Source organism: Phoenix dactylifera, unplaced genomic scaffold (assembly GCF_009389715.1).
Source record: "Phoenix dactylifera cultivar Barhee BC4 unplaced genomic scaffold, palm_55x_up_171113_PBpolish2nd_filt_p 001030F, whole genome shotgun sequence".
In the NCBI taxonomy this organism is placed as follows: domain Eukaryota; kingdom Viridiplantae; phylum Streptophyta; class Magnoliopsida; order Arecales; family Arecaceae; genus Phoenix; species Phoenix dactylifera.
Window position 1 is genome coordinate 59,611 of NW_024068383.1, and position 26,168 is coordinate 85,778.

General features: G+C 39.6%; 1 non-coding gene across 1 annotated transcript; it reads left to right on the forward strand.

Annotated features, from left to right (window-relative positions):
- Positions 1-7,369: 7,369 nt before the first annotated feature.
- Positions 7,370-7,475, forward strand: LOC120107816. The gene has a single exon (XR_005509441.1). It is a non-coding gene; the product is annotated as a small nucleolar RNA R71 (small nucleolar RNA).
- The last annotated feature ends 18,693 nt before the right edge of the window (positions 7,476-26,168 follow it).

Here is a 26,168-nt window from a genome sequence, read left to right on the forward strand (position 1 = left end):
GGAATTCCCTGAGAGAGTCGACTCCGCTCTTTCAGGGGACGTCTCGGCTCGTCTGCACTTTATGCATGGGGACGGCTCCGCTGTCTCAGGGTCGACTCCGCTGCCTTATCACCGAAAAAACCATTCTCTGGAAAACCCTGAGAGAGCCGTCTCGGCTATCTTGGGGACGACTCGGGAACTCTCCTTTTTACCTGCGGGGACGACTCGGCGTACAGTGGGGACGTCTCGCGCATATCTCTTGAAAACTGCCTTTCTGCCGCCACTGAGAGAGTCGACTCCGCTACTGAGAGAGTCGACTCCGCTAACGCGGGGACGACTCGGCAGGTGCCGGGGACGTCTCCAAGTGTGCCAGTTCTTCCTGTTTGTGCCAGAGACGTCTCTGAAACTATCAGGAGACGTCTCGGCTGTCCCTGAACTTTTTCATTAACTCAAAATGTTCTTCAATGAATTCATAAAAATTATGGGAACTTGCCTAGACATTTCTCAATAATATTCTAGATAAAACACATGAATTCCTTAATTAAATTGTTAAGATATAATGGAATTATGCTCTAGTGTTTTGTATTCATCAAAATCCATTAGGGGGTCAACAATCTCCCCCTTTTTGATGATGACAAAACACTGAGTATATGCAAAATTTGAAATTTAAACATATACACAGTATTTGATCGGATGTACAAGTATAATATTTTGGCCTAGATACAATGTGCATCACTCAATTCAGTTCTTTCCTTGTGCATAAGATTGATCTTTATAGTTCTTAAATGATTTTGGCATATGAACTGAGTTTGAATCAAGTTAAAATGAAATATTGATGCTGAAGATAATTGAAAGCTAGATTCTTTTTGACTCCCCCTTTCTTTTCCAGAAGGGCAATTATCTTAAAATCAATATTCTTCAATTTTATCTTTCCTAATTCAACTTTGGAGTATGATTAAAAAATTTTGCATTCCATATTCAATATCCATGTCTACTCCCCCTTTCATACTCCCCCTTTCAATATCTCCATATTCAATATCTATTATAAATTTTGCATTCCATATACTATCTACTCCCCCTTTTTGTCAGCAACATGAAGGGGACAAATTATCCTTAGGTGCTTAAGACTCAATTTATAGTGGAATTCGGCATTCATTTTACTCAAGGATATTCAAGTTGTGCTCCCCCTGTCCAAGTCATTTCTATTAATGTATTCATATCACTCCCCCTTTGTTTTGGAATTCATTTCAGACTTATCTTTTAGTTTAACATAGTTATCACAAGATGTGCTCCCCCTGTTTAAAGTGCATTGTTTCTTTGTATCAAATTTGAACACTCAAGGTATGTGGTAAGATTTTTATGGCATATCATACAATCACATACACAATCACAGAAACACATACGCAGAATTGGCAATGTACACAAAGTGTTCAAAAGAGATTGTATTCATTCATATGTCATCATAAACCTTTGAAGTCAGTACATAGTCAAAAGAAGAAATCATTACAAGTATTGATTTCTAATACAAAAGGTGTTTCAAAATAGTCTAGGATTTACAAAAAGAAGATCCTACAAGATATCCATCATCGGCGACGTTGCTCATGGGGCCTACTAGATGTACTTTGTGCATAAGCCTTACAAGCTGCATCTATGAATGCATTGATAGAATCCATGAGGGTCTTAAATTGATCTTCCTGTGACTTGTGGAAACCTGCCACAAGTGCCTCAAACTCTATAGTTGCCATTTCAATTCTTCCTCTGAGTTGGGCAACTAAGGTGCTCACATTGCCATCTGGCTTTGTTAGCTCTTTAAGACTCTTGGAAATGCTCTTCAAGCTGTCCTTGAGCTCTAATGATCTGATGGTTTGGGTGGCACCCACACCAATTATTTCTTGTGTTGTAGCTTCAATTTGACTTCTAATATCCTTCATCTCTTGTAGAAGCCCTTCATGTGAAGCTCTGATGGGGGCCAATGATCGGTTCTTTCAATTTTGAAAATAAACCACGCAATAGCACGTATCTTGTAGGATAGTGATTACGGGTGTCGGTCCACAGGGATTGGAGACAAGTTATTTTTCTTTTAAAAATAAATCAAAAAGAAGGATTTGATAACTTGATTTAACTTAATTAATCTATGAGTACGAATTGAAATTTTATCAAGGTAAATAGATCTAGGGTTTGGAATCCACCACATAGCATTGCATCAAGGATTGTGTTCTTAGTTTTTATCTTTTGGAGAGGCATGCAATTTTGGCTACAAGCCTTTTAAAATAAAAGCATAAAAAGTTTTAGGAAGATCCATCTTTGGTATAGCATGAAGTGTCTACCTAAGTATGCTAATCTAGGGTGTAGCACATCTCATCTTCCTAGGCATGGATCATCTTAGACTACTTTAGCAACATGAATAGTAAATGGCATGCTCAAGGTTTAAACATCATAAAATAATTTTTCATTGAGAATGAGAATTTAAACAAACTCCAAAAAGATTAAAAGAGTAAGAACTACAATGCCCTGTTACATTGCTAGGGCTTCATCCAGCCCTAGACTAGGTGTTCAGCCGCGCATGGTGGCCGAATGTCCTTCCATCTTCAAATGAAAGCCTTCACCTCTCATTCTTCCCAGAATAACACAAACTCTTCTCTTTCCTCCTCTCTCTCTTCTTTTTTTTTTTTTTTCTTCTTTCTCTCGGCTGGTGGCTTCTTCTTCTTCACCGAAACAGGGGTTCTCCCCTGTTTTCCTCCTCCTCCGATCCGAGCTCCTCTCCCCCCTTTTATAGATCGCCCGAGCCTTGAAGCTGGTGATGGATTCATGGGGAACGGACGCATGATTCTTGGGACGGTCTGCACGCAAGGCTGGATCAAGGGAGCTGGTTCGATGGGAGCTGCCGTGAGATTAGCTGGGACGGCTGGCGAATGGCTTGAATCCAGAAGAGAGGGACGGCTAGATGCTTGGGCTCACGCATGATCTCACGGGATGCTGGAGATGTTGATCCGGAAAGGAGGAATCTGCGGGATTAATGGGAAAGCATCACGGGATGCTGAGAGGCTGACTTGGAACGGAAGAAGTTGAGATGGGAGGCTGGCTGCGGGATCCTTGAAGGCTGAAGAGGAATGGATCTGGGGTCGTGATCGATGGGAGGAAGGAAGCGCGGGCTGAGGCGGAGGCGTTGATGAAGCGGACGGTGTGGCACGCGGACGCTGGGAGGAAGAAGCGCCACGGGATCCGGCGGAGAGAGGTGGCCGACGACGACGTTGGGGCGAGCTCCTTTGATCGCGCGGGGGAGGATTGCGTTTGTTGTGAGCGAGGCGGGATCACGGGAAGATTTGGCAACGGGAGGAACAGTGGATTAGTCGGGAAGAAGAAGAAGATAAACAGTGAATTTATTTATTTATTATTTATTTTTTATATATACATAAATATATATATATATATTTGTAAAAACACTGTTCATATGAACAGTGTTTTCACGGGATACTGTTCATATGAACAGTGAATCCAGTAATTCGTCCCGAAATTATTTTTTATTTATTTTATTATTTTATTATTTATTATTATTATATTTTTTTTGTTTTAAAATTATAAATTTTATATGAAGGCACGCAAGGCATTGGTTGGGAATTGACTTTGGGTTTGAGGTGGGTCATGATTGTTGATTTGCTTGAAATTGTTCTCGAGCCCAATGTTATTTAAATTTAATTCTTTCTGAGCTGCTTCAGATCGAACTCGACCCGACAAGACTAAAAATCGGACCGTGACCTAATAAAAAGGGTTAATCAAACTTTTGCCCCATACATAATTAATTATAACTTTCGATCGAATCAGGACAAAAACCCATTTAATTATAACCTCGGCTTGATTACAACTCTATTAGGTTAATAAATCAGGTCAACACAATCTCCTCCTTATATGTTTTTTTGTAGTTTTCATGAAAGATCGCAACCAGAAGAGGGACAAGTTCAGAGTCGGTTTTAAGAAAAGAATTATTTACTTCTTACCATAATTTAAATTTATTTCAATGATTATTCGATTTCATGGTAAAACAAGTAGTTATCCGTTTAAGAACATTGATAAGTGCTGAAAAAAAAATATTAAATTATAGATTAATCAGCACTTATCACACCCCCAAACCTATGTTTTGCTAGTCCTCGAGCAAAATAAAACTAGAAAAGAAAAACTCTAACTCACTTTCGCAGGCATCGCGATTGCATTTACCACATGCAACAAGGCTTTAAACCCCTAGGTTACCCTAGTGGACGAGTTATAGTCTCGTGAGGGTTTCCAGTGAAGATACCCTCAAACTTCAATATCATTTATTGTTATGATTAATTTGTTGTTGTTGTTGTCGTTGTTTTTTTTTTTTTTTTTTTTTTAATTCGATTGATGAAACTTCAAATTCCAAGTGCATACTAGCTAGAAAAAAATTTTTTTTTTTTTAAATTAAAATCTAATTTAAGATACATAAATGATAAGAATTTCAAAGCACACACGGTTTTATTTACTAAGTCAGCCCAAATTCTAGATTAGTATGCAATCTAAGTTAAAGTCATTAAGTTTTCGTTTAGGGAGTTGTAAGACTTATTTATACTGGAGTGCTCGATGAAATCTGGACCGTACACAAGCTAAGGATTTGGATCTCCAAAATATTGTTAATATTAGTAGTTTCCAAGGATTGGTCGAAAAGACCTACTCACTGATTCAAAATCATCTTATCTGCAGGATTTCGAGAGTTGTGGATGTTTACTTTAGTACCTCACGGGCTTTATCTGTAATGTTCCAGTTTACTCGAATTTTTACAACGACGGCTTTCACACTATTGTCTTTTCGGTCAATACAACATTTTTTTTTCTTTTTTTTTTCTCTTTTTTTTTAAAGAAAGATATATAAATTGTGCACTTTTACTCTTGTGGTGATTTCTCCGTGTAACGAGCAATCAGTCGACAACTCTCACACCAGTTGGCATAAGGTGTCGGGCATCAAGACTCCCCTATGGACTTATGCTCGGAGTCCTCATCTCAAGCCCACTTGATCTTTGACAATAGGTAGCCCTTTTCGATGTTCCTGACTAAATCTATTTTTATTTATGTTTTTTTTTTTTTTTTGGATTAGATAAGTATGATTCATCAGGGTCCAAGGTTGCTACCATACTCTCAACATAATGTCGAGCCTAGACCTTAGAAGAGTCGGCCAGTGTGTAGTGAAATTCCAAAGTATTAATTAGCTTACAACTCCCTAAGAGAGACTTAATAAAAAGAACTTAAATTTGTATCACTTCCCACTAGTCATTGGGCTTTTTAGATTTTATATACCTTGTGTGTTTATCATTCTCGCATAAATGTATATAAATTAGGTTTTTTTTTTTAACCAAAACTTTTTTTTTTAATAACTTTTTTATTATTATTTTATGAAAATAAACACAATTTTTTTAAAAAAAAATATTTTTAATTTTTTATTTTTTTTAAAAAAATGATTTTTTTTATTATTTTTTAACTTTTTTTTTTAAAATCAAGATGAATACCCCCAAACCTAAACCTAACATTGTCCTCAATGTTAAGAAATAATCTAAGAGAATTGGGTTGCCTCCCAACAAGCGCTAAGTTTATTGTCTTCAGCCAGACATAGTGAGATAGTTTTTGCGTCTCCTTCTATGAGGTCATCTATTTTGTCTATCATAAAACACTCAATTTCCCTTGCGGGTTGGTCGGCCGCATTGAACACATTTAATTTTACCTTTATATTCCCAAATGATATGTTCATTACCCCTGTTCTACAATTGATGCACGCATTGGCTGTTGCTAAAAAGGGCCGCCCAAGGATAACGGGGATTAGTTTATTAGGATTGGGCTCATGTTCCATATCAAGGACAATGAAATCTACTGGAAAATAGAATTTATCTACCTTGACAAGAACATCTTCAATTATCCCACGTGGTGTTTTTACAGATCGATCAGCCAATTGAAGGGATACCGAGGTTGGTTTTAACTCACCTAAACCAAGTTTCTCATAAACTGAATAAGGTAAAAGGTTGACACTTGCCCCTAGATCTAAGAGTGCTCGATCAATGAAATTATTTCCTAAGACACAGGAGATGGTGGGAGCACCAGGATCTTTGAATTTTGGAGGGGTGTTGTGTTGGAGAATAGAACTCACTTGCTCAGTTAGGAAGACCTTTTTAGGCACATGTGTCCTAGATTTTCGCTTTTGTGTACAAAGGTCTTTGAGAAATTTGGCATAGGAGGGAACTTGTCTGATGGCATCAAGGAGTGGAAGGTTGATTTTAACTTGTTTGAAGACCTCCATCATCTCTTCTAATGAAGTTCCCTTTTTGCCAAATGGAGAGGGTGAAGTAAGAGCTTCAGGATATGGGGCCTTTGGGATATGAGTTTTGGCAGAAGGTGGACTAGGTGAAGAAGAAGAAGAAGGTTTTAGATTTTCATTTGACACATTTCTATCCTCTTCTTCACCTTCCTTATTGTTATCCTCCCCAATCTTATTGTCTATTATACGTCCACTCCTTAGGGTAGTCAAAGCATTGGCTTGTTCATGATGAATTGCATTTAATTGATTTTCTTGAGCCATGTATTGTCCCCTAGGATTACTTAGTGGTTGGCTTGGAAGCTTTCCTTCCTCTCGCTTGTTCAGTGCATTAGCTAGTTGCCCCATCTGGGATTCTAGCTTGGCGATTGATTGCGTGTGAGAGTGCACCAATTGTGTAATGGTTTCCAAACCTTGAAGGGCGTTCAACACTTTCTCCTCAAAGGCTGTGTTTCTTTGGGGTGGAGGAGGAGTGTGTTGAAATTGAGTCGAGGGACGGTAGGGATGAATATTTTGTGGGGTTTGAAAATTCTGAGGGTTTGGAAAGTTTTGGGAATAAGGTTGGGCAGTATTCGAAGCTTGCTGCTTCCAAGAAAAGTTTGGATGATTTCGCCATCCCGGGTTATATGTATTGGAAAATGGGTCATTACCCGGTCTGGGTTGTGTTTGAGCAGCATTGATGTGTTCTTGCACGAGTTCGGGGAATTGGGGCGCTGAGGGGCACTCATGAATAGGGTGGGCTGGGCTAGAACAAATAGTACACACTTGTGCTTGGGAAGAGTTCATGTAATGCCCACCTATCATCAGTTGGTCAATCTTATGGGACAATGCATCTACCTTGCTAGACAGGTCCATAGAATGACTTATTTCACAAATGGTCCCTTTTCTTTGAGAACTCGGGGGTGCTTGACGAGAACATGAAGCATGGTGGAGGGAGTTTTCATTAAGATTTTCAAATAATTTCCATGCTTCATGCTCATTTTGAAGCATAAAAGTGCCCCCGCATGCAGCATCGATCATCTGACGGTTTCGTTCTGTCAATCCGTCATAAAAACATTGCACTAGTTGCCACTTAGGTATTTGATGATGAGGGCATTTACGGATTAGGTCCCTAAATCTCTCCCAAGTTTCATGAAATTCTTCTCCCTCAGTTTGGGAGAAGCTTGTAATGGCACGTCTAAACTGGTTCGTTCTTCCTATGGGAAAGTATTTTTTAAGGAATTCTTGTTGCATTTGATCCCAAGAACGAATTGAGTTGGCTTCTAAAGAATTCAACCATTGCTTGGCTCTATCTTTAAGGGAGAAGGGGAATAACCTAAGTTTCAGAGCATCATCAGTGAAATTCTGAATCTTGACAGTGGTGCAAATTTCAAGGAATTCATCTAGGTGTTTATATGGATCTTCATTGGTGAGCCCATAAAAAGATGGAAGCATTTGGATCACACTAGACTTTATTTCATATTGTACAGCTGCTACCTCAGGTAATCGAATGCAAGATGGGGAAGTGTAAATAGTGGGAGTAAAGTATTCCCTCAGGAGTTTGGGTTGTTCTTCAGCCATCTTAAGAGGTGGGTATGATCCTAATGTTTTGATCTTAGCTCGAATGTTCCTAAGGGTTCGTTCTATTTCAGGGTCAAAAGGTAATAGATTTTGTACTCTAGAACGACTACCGTGCATACACTAGTACTCGGTCAATCAAGCATGCAATAAAAGAGAAAAGCATATCAATCCTAGTCTTTGTCCTAAAATCACTAGACAGCTCCTAACTGGTTTGAAGAGGGCACCTAAGCCTCCAATCCGGTCTAATGAACCGAGTTGACCAGGTAAGCTCCCAGGTAAGTGGAGGGGTCACGATGCGTTCGCAAAGGTCCCACTTAAAACCCACTTGCCTCGAACAGATGAACTGTCTCCCTTATAGGGACAAAGCTTGCCTAGACATCAACTAAGCCACAGAGCGAAATTGGTGCAACCTTCGGTGATCTTCGTCCTATTGAGCTCGAATGTCCCTAGGGGCCAACGTCTAATTGATTTTAATTAAAGATGACACTACGTGAGATTGAGTTCACCTAAGTTGGGCAAGAGTCCGGTGATGAAATCCGGCTCTTATCTTGTTGGGGTGATTGCCCTTACTATGTGCAAATTGATTTGTGTATGTGTATCAAGCATGCATTCACACTCTTGCTGAAATTGAAATCAAACAATCACCACAAAATTTCAAGCTAATAATTAATTTAAAAAGAAAGGTTTAGAGGTTACCAAAGGAAATTTCTCCAGCAATTTTAAATTTTTTTTTAGCAAACCTCCAAAGCATTCCTTTCTGATAGCCCAGATCTCCTCTTCGATTTCTGATCAAATAAGACCAAGAGAAAAAAAAAAAAAATTAGTAGAAGAGAAAAAGGAGATAAGAAAAGTAACAATAATAGAGAATAATTTTTTATATATATATATATATTTTTTTTGAAAGTTTTTTTAATTAATTAATTTTTTTTATGATAGGAAAAATAACTATGCAAGCAATCCCCGGCAACGGCGCCAAAAATTGATCGGTTCTTTTAATTTTGAAAATAAACCACGCAATAGCACGTATCTTGTAGGATAGTGATTACCGTTGTCGGTCCACAGGGATTGGAGACAAGTTATTTTTCTTTTAAAAATAAATCAAAAAGAAGGATTTGATAACTTGATTTAACTTAATTAATCTATGAGTACGAATTGAAATTTTATCAAGGTAAATAGATCTAGGGTTTGGAATCCACCACATAGCATTGCATCAAGGATTGTGTTCTTAGTTTTTATCTTTTGGAGAGGCATGCAATTTTGGCTACAAGCCTTTTAAAATAAAAGCATAAAGAGTTTTAGGAAGATCCATCTTCGGTATAGCATGAAGTGTCTACCTAAGTATGCTAATCTAGGGTGTAGCACATCTCATCTTCCTAGGCATGGATCATCTTAGACTACTTTAGCAACATGAATAGTAAATGGCATGCTCAAGGTTTAAACATCATAAAATAATTTTTCATTGAGAATGAGAATTTAAACAAACTTCAAAAAGATTAAAAGAGTAAGAACTACAATGCCCTGTTACATTGCTAGGGCTTCATCCAGCCCTAGACTAGGTGTTCAGCCGCGCATGGTGGCCGGATGTCCTTCCATCTTCAAATGAAAGCCTTCACCTCTCATTCTTCCCAGAATAACACAAACTCTTCTCTTTCCTCCTCTCTCTCTTCTTTTTTTTTTTTTCTTTCTCTCGGCTGGTGGCTTCTTCTTCTTCACCGAAACAGGGGTTCTCCCCTGTTTTCCTCCTCCTCCGATCCGAGCTCCTCTCCCCCCTTTTATAGATCGCCCGAGCCTTGAAGCTGGTGATGGATTCATGGGGAACGGACGCATGATTCTTGGGACGGTCTGCACGCAAGGCTGGATCAAGGGAGCTGGTTCGATGGGAGCTGCCGTGAGATTAGCTGGGACGGCTGGCGAATGGCTTGAATCCAGAAGAGAGGGACGGCTAGATGCTTGGGCTCACGCATGATCTCACGGGATGCTGGAGATGTTGATCCGGAAAGGAGGAATCTGCGGGATTAATGGGAAAGCATCACGGGATGCTGAGAGGCTGACTTGGAACGGAAGAAGTTGAGATGGGAGGCTGGCTGCGGGATCCTTGATGGCTGAAGAGGAATGGATCTGGGGTCGTGATCGATGGGAGGAAGGAAGCGCGGGCTGAGGCGGAGGCGTTGATGAAGCGGACAGTGTGGCACGCGGACGCTGGGAGGAAGAAGCGCCACGGGATCCGGCGGAGAGAGGTGGCCGACGACGACGTTGGGGCGAGCTCCTTTGATCGCGCGGGGGAGGATTGCGTTTGTTGTAAGCGAGGCGGGATCACGGGAAGATTTGGCAACGGGAGGAACAGTGGATTAGTCGGGAAGAAGAAGAAGATAAACAGTGAATTTATTTATTTATTATTTAATTTTTATATATACATAAATATATATATATATATATTTGTAAAAACACTGTTCATATGAACAGTATTTTCACGGGATACTGTTCATATGAACAGTGAATCCAGTAATTCGTCCCGAAATTATTTTTTATTTATTTTATTATTTTATTATTTATTATTATTATATTTTTTTTGTTTTAAAATTATAAATTTTATATGAAGGCACGCAAGGCATTGGTTGGGAATTGATTTTGGGTTTGAGGTGGGTCATGATTGTTGATTTGCTTGAAATTGTTCTCGAGCCCAATGTTATTTAAATTTAATTCTTCCTGAGCTGCTTCAGATCGAACTCGACCCGACAAGACTAAAAACCGGACCGTGACCTAATAAAAAGGGTTAATCAAATTTTTGCCCCATACATAATTAATTATAACTTTCGATCGAATCAGGACAAAAACCCATTTAATTATAACCTCGGCTTGATTACAACTCTATTAGGTTAATAAATCAGGTCAACACAATCTCCTCCTTATATGTTTTTTTGTAGTTTTCATGAAAGATCGCAACCGGAAGAGGGACAAGTTCAGAGTCGGTTTTAAGAAAAGAATTATTTACTTCTTACCATAATTTAAATTTATTTCAATGATTATTCGATTTCATGGTAAAACAAGTAGTTATCCGTTTAAGAACATTGATAAGTGCTGGAAAAAGAATATTAAATTATAGATTAATCAGCACTTATCAGCCAACTCTGTGGAGATCATGGATCTCATCTCCTCCCTTCTCTGCTGGCAAATGGCAGATGCTAAGGTGTGCATCTGATCCTCTGATAGGAAGGAGGGCCCACTGACTGGAGGAGGTGGTGGCATGGACGTGGAAGGTCCAGCTGAGCTGGAGGGAATATCAGGGATGTTCATGTGGCTAGGTGGAGGAGAGTGATGGTCAGACTCATGATGTGGGATTTCAGGCTCTATGGTTTGTGCTTTTCTTTTTGGAACCTTGACCCACGACCCATCTATCTTATGAAACTCCATTCTTCTCATTGTGCCCTCATTATAGTAGTCGGTGTTTCTCAAGGCCTTTGCAGGTTCATTTGTTGGAATGGGAACCTTGAAGTGTTTAAAGATTAAGGTAAAGATCATGCCATAGGGTATACTAAACCTAGAATACCTATGACATAGGGCAATGTAATTTAGCATGAGTCTAGGAAGGTTTAGAGGGATCCCTTGTAGGATATGATGCATAATAGCTAAGTCTCGCTCCGAAACAAAATCGAAGCGACCGGTTTTGGAAAACAAGACCCGGTTGACAATACTTAAAAGTAATCTCATTTCGGCGTTTAGGTCTTGGGAGTTGATAACATCAAGAGGGCCGCAGTCCTCTTGTCCTAACAGCAGATTTAGGGCTAATTCCCTTTGGGGAAGTGAGGTTGGAGCCTCACCGTCCTTAGGGAATTTGTAGGACAGTGGATAGGACATCTTCATTACTTCCACTAATGTCCCCCGGACACATCCAGTGTACCCTTGGTCCCCTAATGCCATATTGCTAAAAAACTCTCTAACTAGGCCGGGATAGGTCGAGGTATTTAGTGTGCAAAGGTGCTCCCACCCTTGAGCTCGGAGTCTCTCTCCAATAGAGAACCCCTCATGATCTAAAAAGGAGAAATCGATGTACCTACCAGTCGTGACTGTGTGATTTGCACAGGAAATCGTCGTGGTCGGCGGAGCAACCGGAGGAGAAGGCGCGGAGGGTTCTTCCCGCCGTTCCTCACCGTCGGCTGCTACTCTAGGTCGCCTCCCACGGGTTGTCCTAGCTTTCTTTGGTGCCATGGATGCTAGGGTTTGTGATTTAGAGCAAACGGAGGCTGGGATTTGAGGTGGAGAGCAAATGGAGGCTAGGGTTTTCCGTTTTGGTCGGGAATGAGGGAGAAAGCTCGAGTCGGCTCGAGCGATTTCGACCTATTTAAAAAGCCCTCATTCGGTCCCCGAGACGTCTCCGCGACTAAGGCGAGACGTCTCCCCTTGGGGGGACGTCTCTGCGATTTGCCAGAGACGTCTCCGGCACTGAAAAATTTCAGACTGTATTCTATCTTCTCCCAATTTTGTTTAATTACCCTAGTCAATATGATCTCTTTTGATAAACTTAGAGTGAATTTGTTTGTGATCCTCCCCCTTAATGATACAACCTATAATAATTTGATAATTTTTTTTTTGAATTATTAATATTGAAATGAGGAATGTTTGACCAAATTTCGAATACCTATGAAATAGGTTCTGAAAATATCTCCATGAAGAGTCCAAGGGAGGATAACCATCCTCCGGAAAGTCAAACAGTTCGTCATTTAGCTTAGATGAATTCATGTTTTCACTTATGTCTACCTTGAGGTTGATTACTAGTTTGAGTAGCAAAGTAATCCAATACAAATTCAACTCATTTGCTAGGATCATACAAGCTCAAGGCATTCCTTAAGAAATTGAATCTTTCTTTACAAAGGGGCTTTGTAAAGATATCAGCTAAGTGATTTTCTGTACATACATATTCAATCATCACATCATTTTTCAGCACATGATCCCTAATAAAATGATGCCTAATCTCTATATGCTTTGACTTAGAGTGTTGGACAGGATTTTTTGTTAAATTAATTGCACTTGTATTATCACATTTAATTGGTATATTATCCATTTTGATACCGAAGTCTTCAAGTTGTTGCTTAATCCAAAGAACTTGGGCACAACAGCTTCCAGCTGCAATGTACTCAGCCTCAGCTGTGGACAAAGCAACTGAATTTTGTTTCTTGCTAAACCAAGAAACCAAATTGGCACCCAAGAATTGACAGGTGCCACTTGTGCTTTTTCTGTCGAGTTTGCACCCGGCAAAATCAGCATCGGAATAAGCAATTAAGTTTATGTCAGATTGTTTAGAATACCATAAGCCTACATTAGATGTCCCTACTAGATATCTAAAAATTCTTTTAACAGCTTGCAAGTGTGATTCCTTAGGACATGCTTGGTATCTAGCACACATACAAACACTGAATAATATATCTGGTCTACTAGCAGTAAGATAAAGTAGAGAGCCTATCATACCTCTGTATAATTTACAGTCTATACTTTTACCTTTTTCATCTTTGTCTAGCTTGCAACTTGAGCCCATGGGTGTGCTGATTTCCTTTGCATCCTTCATCTTGAATTTTTCCAGCATTTCCTTGATGTATTTGGACTGACTGATGAAGATGCCTTCCTCTGATTGTTTTATTTGTAACCCAAGGAAGAAGTTGAGCTCACCCATCATGCTCATTTCAAATTCTCCCTGCATAAGCTTGGCAAACTCTTGACACAGACTATCATTAGTAGCACCAAAAATTATATCATCCACATAAATTTGTACAAGCAATAAGTCATTTCCTTTTCTTTTAATAAAGAGGGTTTTGTCTATATTTCCTCTCTTGAATTTGTTCTCAATTAGGAAATTACTTAACCTTTCATACCATGCCCTAGGGGCTTGCTTAAGTCCATACAATGCTTTATGCAATTTATAAACATAATCTGGATGTAAGTGATTTTCAAAACCTGGAGGTTGTCCTACATAAATTCCTCCATTATATAGCCATTTAAAAATGCACTTTTTACATCCATTTGATAAAGTTTAAAATCCATGAAGCATGCATATGCTAAAAGTAGTCTAATAGCCTCTAATCTAGCAACAGGAGCAAAAGTTTCGTCAAAATCTATTCCTTCCTCCTGATTATATCCTTTGGCCACTAGCCTAGCTTTGTTTCTTATTACTATTCCATCTTCATCTAGTTTATTTCTATACACCCACTTGGTACCTATAATTGTAACATTAGGGGGTCTTTTCATTAGAGTCCAAACTTCATTTCTTTCGAATTGATTTAATTCCTCTTGCATAGCATTCATCCAATTATCATCTTTTTCAGCTTCTTCTAGTGATTTAGGCTCTATTTGTGATACGAAAGCAAGGTAATTACTAGTGTTTCTTAAAGAGGATCTGGTTCTTATACCTTGTGAAGGATCACCAAGGATTAGATCCTTTGGATGACCATGTGCATACCTCCATTCTTTAGGAAAATCTTGAATTTTTGATGGAGGTTGACCTTCTTCATCTTGCTGATTTGTATCTTCCTTGACCTCATCCTCATGTTGTTTGTCTTGTATGGAGAATTCCTTTATTCGGTCTTCAAGTATACCTGCATCACCATCTTCTTCTTTTCTAGAAGAATCTCCATTAGTTTCATCAAAAACAACATGAATGGATTCTTCAACAACGAGAGTTCTCTTGTTGAAGACCCTGTATGCTCTACTAGATGAGGAATAACCTAAGAAGATCCCCTCATCTGATTTAGCACTAAATTTACTGAGATTGTCCTTTCCATTATTCAAAATAAAGCATCGACAACCGAAAACATGAAAATAACTTATATTTGGTTTCTTACCTTTTATCAATTCATACAGTGTTTTCTTTAAGATGGATCTAACTAAAGCACGATTTAAGATATAACATGAGGTATTTATTGCTTCAGCCCAGAAATACTTTGGTAGATCCGATTCGCACAACATGGTACGAGCCATATCTGCTAGTGTGCGATTCTTTCTTTCTACCACCCCATTTTGTTGGGGTGTCCTAGGTGCCGAGAAATTGTGATTGATACCATTTTCGTCACAAAACTTTTCAAAGTGTTGATTTTCAAACTCGGTACCATGATCACTCTTAATTGCTTTTAGTTTAAGATTGAATTCATTCGAAACCTTATTATGAAACTTGACAAAAGCGAGAAAGGACTCATCTTTGTGTGCAAGAAATGAAACCCATGTAAAACGTGAAAAATCATCAACAATGACAAGACCAAATTTCTTACCCCCTAGACTAGCAGTTCTAGTGGGTCCAAACAAATCCATGTGAATTAGTTCTAAGGGTTTTGATGTTGAGACTATGTTCTTAGACTTGAAAGAACTTCTTGTTTGTTTCCCTAATTGACATGCCGCACAAATTTTATTCTTTTCAAAGTCTATTTTTGGTAGTCCTTTGACTAGATCCTTTGTGATCAATTTAGAGATTAAATCCATGCTAGCATGCCCTAACCTACGATGCCATAACCAACTAGTCTCATTGACTTTGGGATTCATGGCTACAAGACATTGGCCATCCCTCATGGTGAGATCATCAAGATCTACCATGTAAACGTTTCCATGCCTATGTCCTGTGAGTATGATCTCATTATCAATTGGACTATTAATTATGCATAGTGATGATTCAAATGACACTTTAAAGCCCTTGTCACAAAATTGACTTATACTTAATAAATTATGTTTTAGTCCATTAACTAACAATACATTATCTATAAATGAGGAGGGTGATATGGAGATTTTACCAACACCAATAATTCGACCTTTAGCATTGTCTCCAAATGTGACTACTCCTCCTTCTTTTGATTCCAAGGTGACGAAGAGACTCTTGTCACCGGTCATATGCCTTGAGCAACCACTATCAAGATACCACATTCTCTTTTTATTTCCGGCTGCAAGGCATATCTGCAAAATGATCATGTGAAGCTCTTAGGTACCCAAGTTTTCTTGGGTCCTTCGTGGTTAGTGTAGTTGACTCCCTTAGGCACCCATACTTTAGTTATGTTTTTAGCTTTTACAAATGTACCCTTGTTAGTTTGGATTTTTCTTTGAATACAAGAGTAGGCTTTATGTCCGTTCTTTCCACAAAGAAAGCATGTTGGTTTTTCAGTTTTTACGTCTTTTGCTTTTACAAAGAAATTCTTTAGATACTTTTGTTGCTTATTAGTTTTATATCCTAATCCAGCTTTATTGAAAACAGCTCTTTGATTTGAAAGAATAAGATTTAATTTTTCAGAGCTTTGTGTGAATTTTTCAACAATTGGCTTGTACTTATGTACCTCATTCTTAAGATTCAAATTTTCTTTAACTAGTTCTTTCATATCCTTTTTAATAGATTCAACAGTTTGCGCAAGTGAGGTATTACTATTGAGTAGGGAATTTACTTTTAGATTTAATTCCTTGATTAGTGTTTTTGCCTTTTCATTTTCAGTGCTAAGTCTTGAATTTTCGATTTTTAGGTTAGTAGTGTTCATATTTTTAACGCTCTCCTTTTCAATTAATAGGTTTTCAATATTTTCCTTTAGTTTTTGATTTGAGGCTTTTAATTCTTTATTCTTTGCTCCTAACATACTACAATCACCCATAAATTCTTGAAAAGCATCATATAATTCTTCTAAAGTAAAATTTATAGTTGGGTTTTGACATACCTCGTCATCTTCGAGCGCCATGAAGCATAGATTGGCGGTCTCTTCCTTCTCTTCCTCGGAGGATGATGTGTCACTGTCATCCCATGTTGCCTTCAATGCCTTTTTCTTCTTCTTTCCAAAATGCTTCTTTTGTTGTGGGCATTCGGAACGAATATGTCCCGGTCTCTTGCAGTCATAGCATACGATTGGATCTCTTTCTTTTTCTTTTTCTTTTTTCCAATCATTTCTCCCTCCAAATTTCTTTCTTGGGAATGGTTTCTTTCTTCTCATGAACTTTTTAAATTTCCTTACTATCAAACCCAAGTCCTCATCTTGACTTTTTTCTTCACTCTCACTGCTCTCTTCTTCACATACACTTGAGGTAGCCTTGAGTGCGATTGTCTTTTTCTTTGGCAACTCTTCTTCATGCTGCTTCATCGTGAGCTCATGCGTCATCAATGAGCCCAAGAGTTGTTCTAGCCCCAAGGTGTTGAGGTCTTTGACTTCTACAATCGCCGTGACCTTTGCTTTCCATGCTTTTGGCAGTGACCTGAGAATTTTACTCACAAGTTCGGGGTTAGTGTAAGATTTGCCCAAGCTTTTTAGACCATTAATAATTTCGGTAAAACGTGTAAACATGCATGTGATGGTTTCATTAGGTTCCATCTTAAACAATTCATACTTGTGAACTAGAATGTTCACTTTGGACTCTTTGACTTGATTTGTACCCTCGTGCGTAACTTCAAGCCTATCCCATATTTTCTTAGCGGAACTGCATGTAGAGACTCTATTGAACTCATTTACATCTAGAGAACAAAATAATGAGTTCATGGCTCTAGAATTGAGTTGAGCCATCCTATCATCATTCTCATCCCAATCCTCCTCAGGTTTGGGAACTCGAATGCCATTCACCACGTGTGATGGTTCTTGTGGTCCCTTGACTATAACCCTCCACAAGGCATAGTCTTGTGCTTGAATGAAAATTCTCATTCTCGTCTTCCAATAGGTATAATTTGTCCCATTGAAGAGCGGAGGTCTATTGGTTGCTTGCCCCTCGGCAGGAACATTGTTAAAGGGTATTGCCATCTAGATCTTTGGCTAAGACGGTTAGGTCTTTCAAGAAATATACAGAGCACCCGCTCTGATACCACTTGTTGCCCAGAGATGGTCACCCAAGAGGGGGGTGAATTGGGTGTTTTAAAAACTTTTTGCCTAATTAAAAATAAAACACACAAATATATGAACTAAAATAAAGATAAAGAGATAAGAAGAGACAACCACAAACACACGGTTTTATAGTGGTTCGGAGCCTTCACCGCTCCTACATCCACTCCCCAAAGCGCCTTTGGAAATTTTCACTATAATCCAAGATTACAGTACGGTAGTTTTGCGAGTTCACTACCCAACTCGTTGTTTTACACCGGGCTCACAACAAACCCTAAAACCCCCAATTTCTCTTAGGCTTGGGACGCCTTTTCCTTGTTCCAAGTCCCTTGACTGGAACAAGCACCACAATAAAAGAGTTTACAAAAGGAAATAAAAGCTCTAAGAAGCAAATATAACAATTATGAATAATGTAACCCGGAAGAATCCTTTTGCCGTTGGAAGCGTGGGAAATGTTGATTCTTCCGAGGTGGAGCGCGTAGGGTTGAGTGTGAGCTTCGAATCCCGAGCGCACAAGAGTGGTTGAGCTTGAAATCGCTTGGGAGACTTGAGAATACTTGATTTCCTTCCTTGAATGCACTCACTCCCTTGAGCTTTTCTTTCTAACTTCTCTCTTGAATGATCTAGCTTTTTGGTTGGTGAAGAGTTGTTGAGAACCACTTAAGAGGTCCCTTTTTATAGCCCAAAAAGAAAATATAGCCGTTAGAAACAAAAAGAGAAGGATTTGAAATTCAAACCAAACCTGAAAAGCTGTCAGTCGCGTCCCAGGCGCTCCGGGGACGTCTCCGCTACAACGAGGGACGTCTCGCCTACAGAATTTTACTTTTTATGTTGTCTGGGGTCGACTCGGCACTTTACGGAGACGTCTCGGCTTGTCTGCACTTTTTGAGTGGGGACGACTCCGCTGCCTTGGGGACGACTCCGCTTCTTTATCTCCGAAAGACATGTCCTCTGGAATTCCCTGAGAGAGTCGACTCCGCTCTTTCAGGGGACGTCTCGGCTCGTCTGCACTTTATGCATGGGGACGGCTCCGCTGTCTCAGGGTCGACTCCGCTGCCTTATCACCGAAAAAACCATTCTCTGGAAAACCCTGAGAGAGCCGTCTCGGCTATCTTGGGGACGACTCGGGAACTCTCCTTTTTACCTGCGGGGACGTACAGTGGGGACGTCTCGCGCATATCTCTTGAAAACTGCCTTTCTGCCGCCACTGAGAGAGTCGACTCCGCTACTGAGAGAGTCGACTCCGCTAACGCGGGGACGACTCGGCAGGTGCCGGGGACGTCTCCAAGTGTGCCAGTTCTTCCTGTTTGTGCCAGAGACGTCTCTGAAACTATCAGGAGACGTCTCGGCTGTCCCTGAACTTTTTCATTAACTTAAAATGTTCTTCAATGAATTCATAAAAATTATGGGAACTTGCCTAGACATTTCTCAATAATATTCTAGATAAAACACATGAATTCCTTAATTAAATTGTTAAGATATAATGGAATTATGCTCTAGTGTTTTGTATTCATCAAAATCCATTAGGGGGTCAACAAGACTGAATGCTAAGAAGAATGACTTGTGCAATATCTAGCCTAATTAAACTTTCTAGCTAACCCATATAGCGAGTGTTAGGCCAATGACTCCCGATCCAGATGGCTCAGGGCACTAGGTGTAAAGACACCCTAACAGGCTTAATAACTCAAGTCAACTAGGCTCCAAGGCCAAATTAGTCATTCAGAGTTTAATCTCAGCCATCCTCACCTTTTTACGCGAACACTCGCTGCTTGCCAGGCAAGAGGCCCGGTTACTCAGTGAGAAGACTTAAAATAAACTCGTTTTATTTTTTCTTCTTTTTTTTCTTTTTTTTTCTTTTTTTTAATAATAATAGGGTGTTCATCACACATATAACTTTAAATTATCCAGAAGATTAAAAGTATTCATATTAGTTGTAAGTTTACATACCCCACTATTCATGTGCTTATGTGTAGGTGCTAAATCATCTTGTATCATGTTAGCAGAAGATAGGTGGGACGAAAACTCAAGCTAGAACTGCTATCATTTTTCTCAACTCAAAGCTATTATCAAAGCAATTCCTAGTTTATACAGCCAAAAAGATTAGATCTTGAGTTAAAAATTTGAAATCCCTTCTCTCTCTCTTTTTTTTTTATGTGCTCATCATTTTTTTTTATTTTTTTTTATTTTTTTTTAATGATCCCTTTTTTTTTGAAATCAAAAATATTCTCACCCCCATACCTAAATCTAACATTGTCCTCAATGTTAAAGAAATTTTAGAGCAGTAATAGGATAGAGGAGAAGTTACCTGATATGGGTAGGCAAATTGACAATTGGGGCCAAAAACTCCCAAACCTGCATGTTAGTTTTTTTTTAAAAAAAAATTATTATTATTTTTTTATTTTTTTTATTTATATTTTTTTTATGATATTTATATGTTGGGTTGCCTCCTAAGAGCGCTAAGTTTTATGTCTTCAGCCAGACAAAATGTGGATTCATTTTTTTTTCAACCATTATCTAAGAATGGTTTTGGAAGAGTCCGAGGAAGAATAGTTGGCTGATGTCGATCTATGCTCATGAGGGGAATAGAATTAGGGAGCGCATGCTCGACCCCTTCATCAGAATGGGCAAGGTAAGCCTCTAAAGGGTCCTTACTATAAGTTTGTAAGAAAGTCTCCTGAACCAGACTTTCAATCATGTCAACTTCATTGATTTCTTCATCGCTTGGTGGTTGTTTACTTATGTTGAAGACATTAAGCTCGACTTTCATGTTGCCAAAAGATAACTTCAGCATCCCATTTCGACAATTGATCACAGCATTTGCTGTGGCTAAGAAAGGTCTACCTAAAATTATAGGTGTGTTACTGTCTGGATGTATTGCAGGTTCAGTCTCAAGGATAACGAAGTCCACAGGATAGTAAAACTCGTTAACTTTCACTATTACATCCTCTACAATCCCCTTGGGGTACTTCACTGTCCTATCTGCTAAGGAAAGGGTAATATTTGTAGGCTTTAATTCCCCCAAACCTAACTTTTGGTACATATAGTAGGGAAGTAGGTTCACACTGGCTCCTAAATCTAATAGAGCTCTCTGGATGATCGTCTCTCCTATTTTTATTTCAATGGTTGGGCAACCAGGGTCTTTGAATTTCGGGGCAATCTGTTGTTGAATGAGAGATGAGGCTTGTGCAGCCATAACAGCTTGCCTAGGAATGCTGGTTTTTCTTTTGACCGTGGTGAGGTCTTTCAAGAATTTTGTATAGGAGGGAATTTGTCTTATGGCATCGAGAAAAGGTATATTTATCCGAACAGTTTTAAAGACTTCCATGATTTCATCAAAGTTAGATTGTTTCTTGGAGTCCTGAAGTCTACTGGGGAAGGGAACCTTGGGTTTGTATGTTTCTATAGGTTCTTCCCTTTTTTCTGGTTTGTCCTATTCTTGACCTCTCTTCTGAATTGGGTTCTTATCGGATTCATTTTTATTTTCTTTTTCATGTTCAGGAAGTTGGACTTTATTGTCCACTTGCTTGCCAGACCTTAAAGTGGTAATTGCCTGGACTTCATAGGTCGGATTTCCATTGATTTGATACTGACCTCTTTGATCTTGATTTTATTGTCTACTAGGGTTAGGCACTAGTTGACTAGGTAGTTCACCTTTCTTTCTATCCCCTAGAAAGTTTGCTATTTGGCTTAGACTAACCTCAAGTTTTGCAATTGCTTGCGCATGGAATTGGTTAGTCTGGGCTTGGGCTGTATTGGTCTGTTGTTGTTGCTTGATAAAATCTTGTTGTTGTTTCATCATATTAGCCATCATGGTTTCTAATGGTGAAGATTGCTGTGGGATAGGAGCATTATAGGGAGGTACAGATGGAACCAAAGATTGGTTCATTTGTGGTGGCCCTATCCTGAAAAGGTTGTTCTGAAAACCTGGTGGACCACCTTGATGCTGAATAGGTTCGTTCTGCTTATATGAGAAATTTGGGTGGAACCTATTATCAGGGTGGTAAACTGGGCTGAACGAATTGGGAGTGGGCTTCTTAAAGGCACTATATGAATTTAGAGCATTTGCTTGCTCGGCCTTTATGGTGGGCAGATTAGGGCAGCACTCCACTAGATGCTCTGGACTGTTACACAAGACACACAAACTATATGACTCGTGATCCACTTTCATGACGGGATTTGACTCTGTGGAGTGATTGATTAAAACCCCATTTGATTTTGATGAGCTCAAAGCATTTGAGTATATCTTTTGATTACTAATGAATTCAATTGAGTGTTTCAGTGAAAATCCTGTCTAAGTGTCCCAAGACTTGGTTCATAATTTTTGGATAAGTTAAGGAGTCTGTTTGAACCAATGTCTGAGACTCGAGTCGACTCCCGAGTATCACGAGTCGACTCCAAGCGTATCAAGTTCACTGGCACGAGCTCGAGTCGACTCCAGATAAGTACGAGTCGACTCCGACTGAGAACAGACAGAAGGACAGAAAGCTTCAACTCAGAACCTGTCAGCGAGTCGACTCCCGAAGTGCGCGAGTCGACTCCGATGTTCACCGAGTCGACTCCAAGGAAGTAAGAGTCGACTCCAAGCAGTCACAGGCAGAAAAGTCAGAGAACAGTTTTCGGGTCTGAGATTCGAGTCGACTCCAGTGGAACGCGAGTCGACTCCGATAGGTGGCAAGTCGACTCCAGAGAAAGCAAGAGTCGACTCTCAGCGGTACACAAAGAAAAAGTCAGAGAGCATTTTATGGACTCTGAGATTCGAGTCGACTCCCGCAATACGCGAGTCGACTCCAAGACACCGCGACCCCAAGACAGACAGAAAACCAAGTTACTGCCTCTGAGATTCAAGTCGACTCCCAGACAGCTCGAGTCGACTCCAAGACAGCTTCACGTCAAAAGGCAGAAGACCATCTTTCGGAAACTGAGAGCCGAGTCGACTCCAAGACTGGACGAGCCAAAAGACAGAGGATCGGGAGTTCGGGCTCTGAGATTCGAGTCGACTCCCAGGATAGTCGAGTCGACTCGAGTGGACAAAATTCAAAATTGGATCCACGGACTTCAGTGGATGAGCCGACTCCAAAATTGCCAAGTCAGCTCCAGAAGTTGACGAGTCGACTCCAGGTCAAGACGAGTCGACTCCCAGTCGTGAAGGCAACTTTAATTCAAATTTGGAACAGTTGCCGAGTCGACTCCGGAAAAGCTTGAGTCGACTCCCACTACAGCCGAGTCGACTCCTGATCGCGCGAGTCGACTCCAACCCACCAACGGTCATATTGTCAGGCTGCGCAGAGTGTTCAGAACGGGCAGAAAAAGCACTCTAACGGCTAGTTTCCGTGGGGGTTGGCTTAAATAGCCACAGAGGACTGTAGCAAGGCAGAGAACAACCATTCCACTCCAACTAATCAAGCATCCAAGCTCTGCAACGTGCTCTTCAACGAAAAAGAGGAAGATCTGCATTTACTGCTTCCAACTACATCTTCCCAGCAATTAAAGCCTCCTTCTCCTGCATTCAAGTCGACTACTCTTTCAAGAGGAGACCAGAAGTTTAAGAAGCCATTCCTCATCTCCAATCTAAAAGCGTTTGAGGCTTCTTAACTTCATTTATTGTTCATATTGTTTTCATCTGCTTTTTGAGAAGCTCATTTTCTGTTTTCTTTCTACAACTTGTACTTACTTGGTTCAATCGGGGATTGAATCAAGGGGATTGAGGTTGGTTGGTGAGCCGAGTTAAAACCAACGTGTGTAAGGGTTTGATTGTGATCCCGGAAAAACAATCGGGGCGGTTCTAGTCGGTGAGCCTGGGAAAACCGACCGAGTTCGTTGTGAGCTCGTAAAACAACAAGTTTGGTTGTGAGCTTGGAAAACAACCGGCTGTAATCCAAGGGGGTTATAGTGAATTCCCAAGTGAGACTTGGGGAGTGGACGTAGGAGCAAGGGTTAGCTCCGAACCACTATAAAACCTTGTGTTTGTGTTGGATTGTCTCTCTTTTTCTTCCCCTCACATCACTCACAGCACTTAGCATTAATTAAATAACTTGCAATAGTTTTTAATTAGTCAACCACATCGTTTTAATTATTCAAATTATTTTAAAACCCAATTCACCCCCCCTCTTGGGTTGTCTATCTGGGCAACAAGTGGTATCAGAGCCTAAACTCTTCCACCCAAGAGTTAAAAGATCAAAATGACAACCCCATTTGGATCTTCCCACATTGAGGGTCAGTCCACCCAAAGACCCCCTTTCTTTAATGGATCCGACTACTCATACTGGAAGGCTAGGATGGGAATATTCATCCAAGCCCAAGACTATGAGATGTGGACCATTGTAGTAAATGGCCCATACATCCCATCCATATATGTAGAGGGTATCAAGGTACCCAAACTAGAAAAGGATTGGGATGAACATGACATGAGGAAGGCACAACTAAACTCTAAAGCTATGAATGTGTTTTATTGTGCCTTGGATAGAAATGAATTCAATAGGGTCTCTACTTGCAACTCTGCAAAAGAGATTTGGGATAGACTTGAAGTGACCCATGAGGGCACGAATCAAGTTAAAGAATCCAAAATTAATATATTGGTTCATAAGTATGAACTATTTAAAATGGATTCTAATGAGACAATCACTAGCATGTTCACTAGGTTTACTGACATTGTCAATGGCCTAAAAAGCCTTGGCAAGAGCTATACTAACAGTGATCTTGTCAGAAAAATACTTCGCTGCCTACCAAGGTCATGGGAAGCCAAGGTGACGGCAATCTAAGAAGCTAAAGACTTGAACAAGCTTTCACTTGAAGAGCTCCTTGGATCCCTAATGACTCACGAGCTAACCATGAAGCAACACAGCGAAGAGGAGTCCTCCCACAAGAAAAAGGTAATAGCTCTTAAGTCTACTTCATCTAACAAGGACTTGTCTTGCAGTAGCAGCAGTGACGAAGAAGAGAATGAGGAAGATGATGGTGAGGCTCTTCTTGTGCGCAAGTTCAAGAAATTCATCAACCACAAGAAGTCCTATCATCAAAGGAGAGGCCCCTCAAATTCCTACCGCAAGGACAAAGGTAAGAAAAGGGAAAATGAGGGGATTGGGTGTTACGAGTGCAAGAAGCCGGGTCACATAAGAGCTGAGTGCCCCTTACTGAAGAAGGGGAGTAAGTACAAGAAGAAGAAGGCTCTTGTCACAACACTATCCGACTCCGACTCATCATCCTCCTCATCAGATGATGAACAAGAAGAGAAGGCCAATTTCTGCTTCATGGCCAATGAAAACGAGGTAACTTCCGATACGCATCCTGATTTTTCTTTTGATGAACTTTATGATGCATTTAATGAATTAATGGTAGAATATAAGGCCATAAATCTTAAGAATAAAGAACTAAAAATAGCTAATCAATCATACCTACATAAATACGATAAATTAGTTAAGGATAAGGATTTAATCATCAAAGAAAATATAGAACTTAAGACAAGCAACCAACTTTTAACTCAAAAGACTAGTACCTTAATAAAGATAATGAAAAACTAACTAAGGAACTTTCAGAACTTAAAAATCATAAACAAATCTTAAATAAGGATCTCACAAAAGAACTTAATGACCTAAAAGCAGAAAATCAAACTCTAACTAAAGAACTTAACAAATACAAACCCTTAGTTGAAAAATTTATATATAGTTCTAAAAAATTAAACATGATACTTAATAGTCAACGAGCCGTATTTAATAAAGCGGGTTTAGGGTATAAACCAAGAAATAAACAAAAACTTCTTAGTAACTTCTTTGTTAAAGCTGGAGAAACTAAAACTAAGAAAATAACTTGCTTTTGCTGTGGTACTATAGGTCATAAAGCGAATGTGTGTAATTTTAGGAAAAATAAAACAAAAAGGAAAATTAAAAGGGTATAGGTTCCAAAAGGAACCAACTTGACTAACCATGAAGGACCCAAGAAAACTTGGGTACCTAAGATGACATGATTTGCTTGTGTAGGAGTATCTTGCAGCCAAGGTCAACAAAAACTGCTGGTACTTGGATAGTGGCTGCTCAAGGCACATGACGGGTGACAAAGATCAATTTTTCACCCTTGAAGCTAAGAAGGGAGGTGCTGTGACTTTTGGAGACAACAACCAAGGTCACATCATTGGTATTGGTAAAGTTCAAATCACCCCTTCTACTTTTATTGATAATGTTAGATATGTTGATGGTCTTAAGCATAACTTATTAAGCATTAGTCAATTATGTAATAAAGGGTATGATGTTATGTTTAAGCCATCACTATGCATTATAACAAACCCTAATGATAATAGTTTAGTTTTTAAAGGGATTAGACGTGGAAATATATATGTTGTAGACCTAGAAGATCTTGCAAAACATAACCAATGTTTAGTTGTAAATGAAACTAAAGATAATGATGCTAGTTGGTTATGGCACCGTAAGTTAGGTCATGCAAGCATGGACACAATAACTAAACTAGTTAAAAGAGACTCCGTGATAGGTTTGCCAAAATTAAAATTTGAAAAGA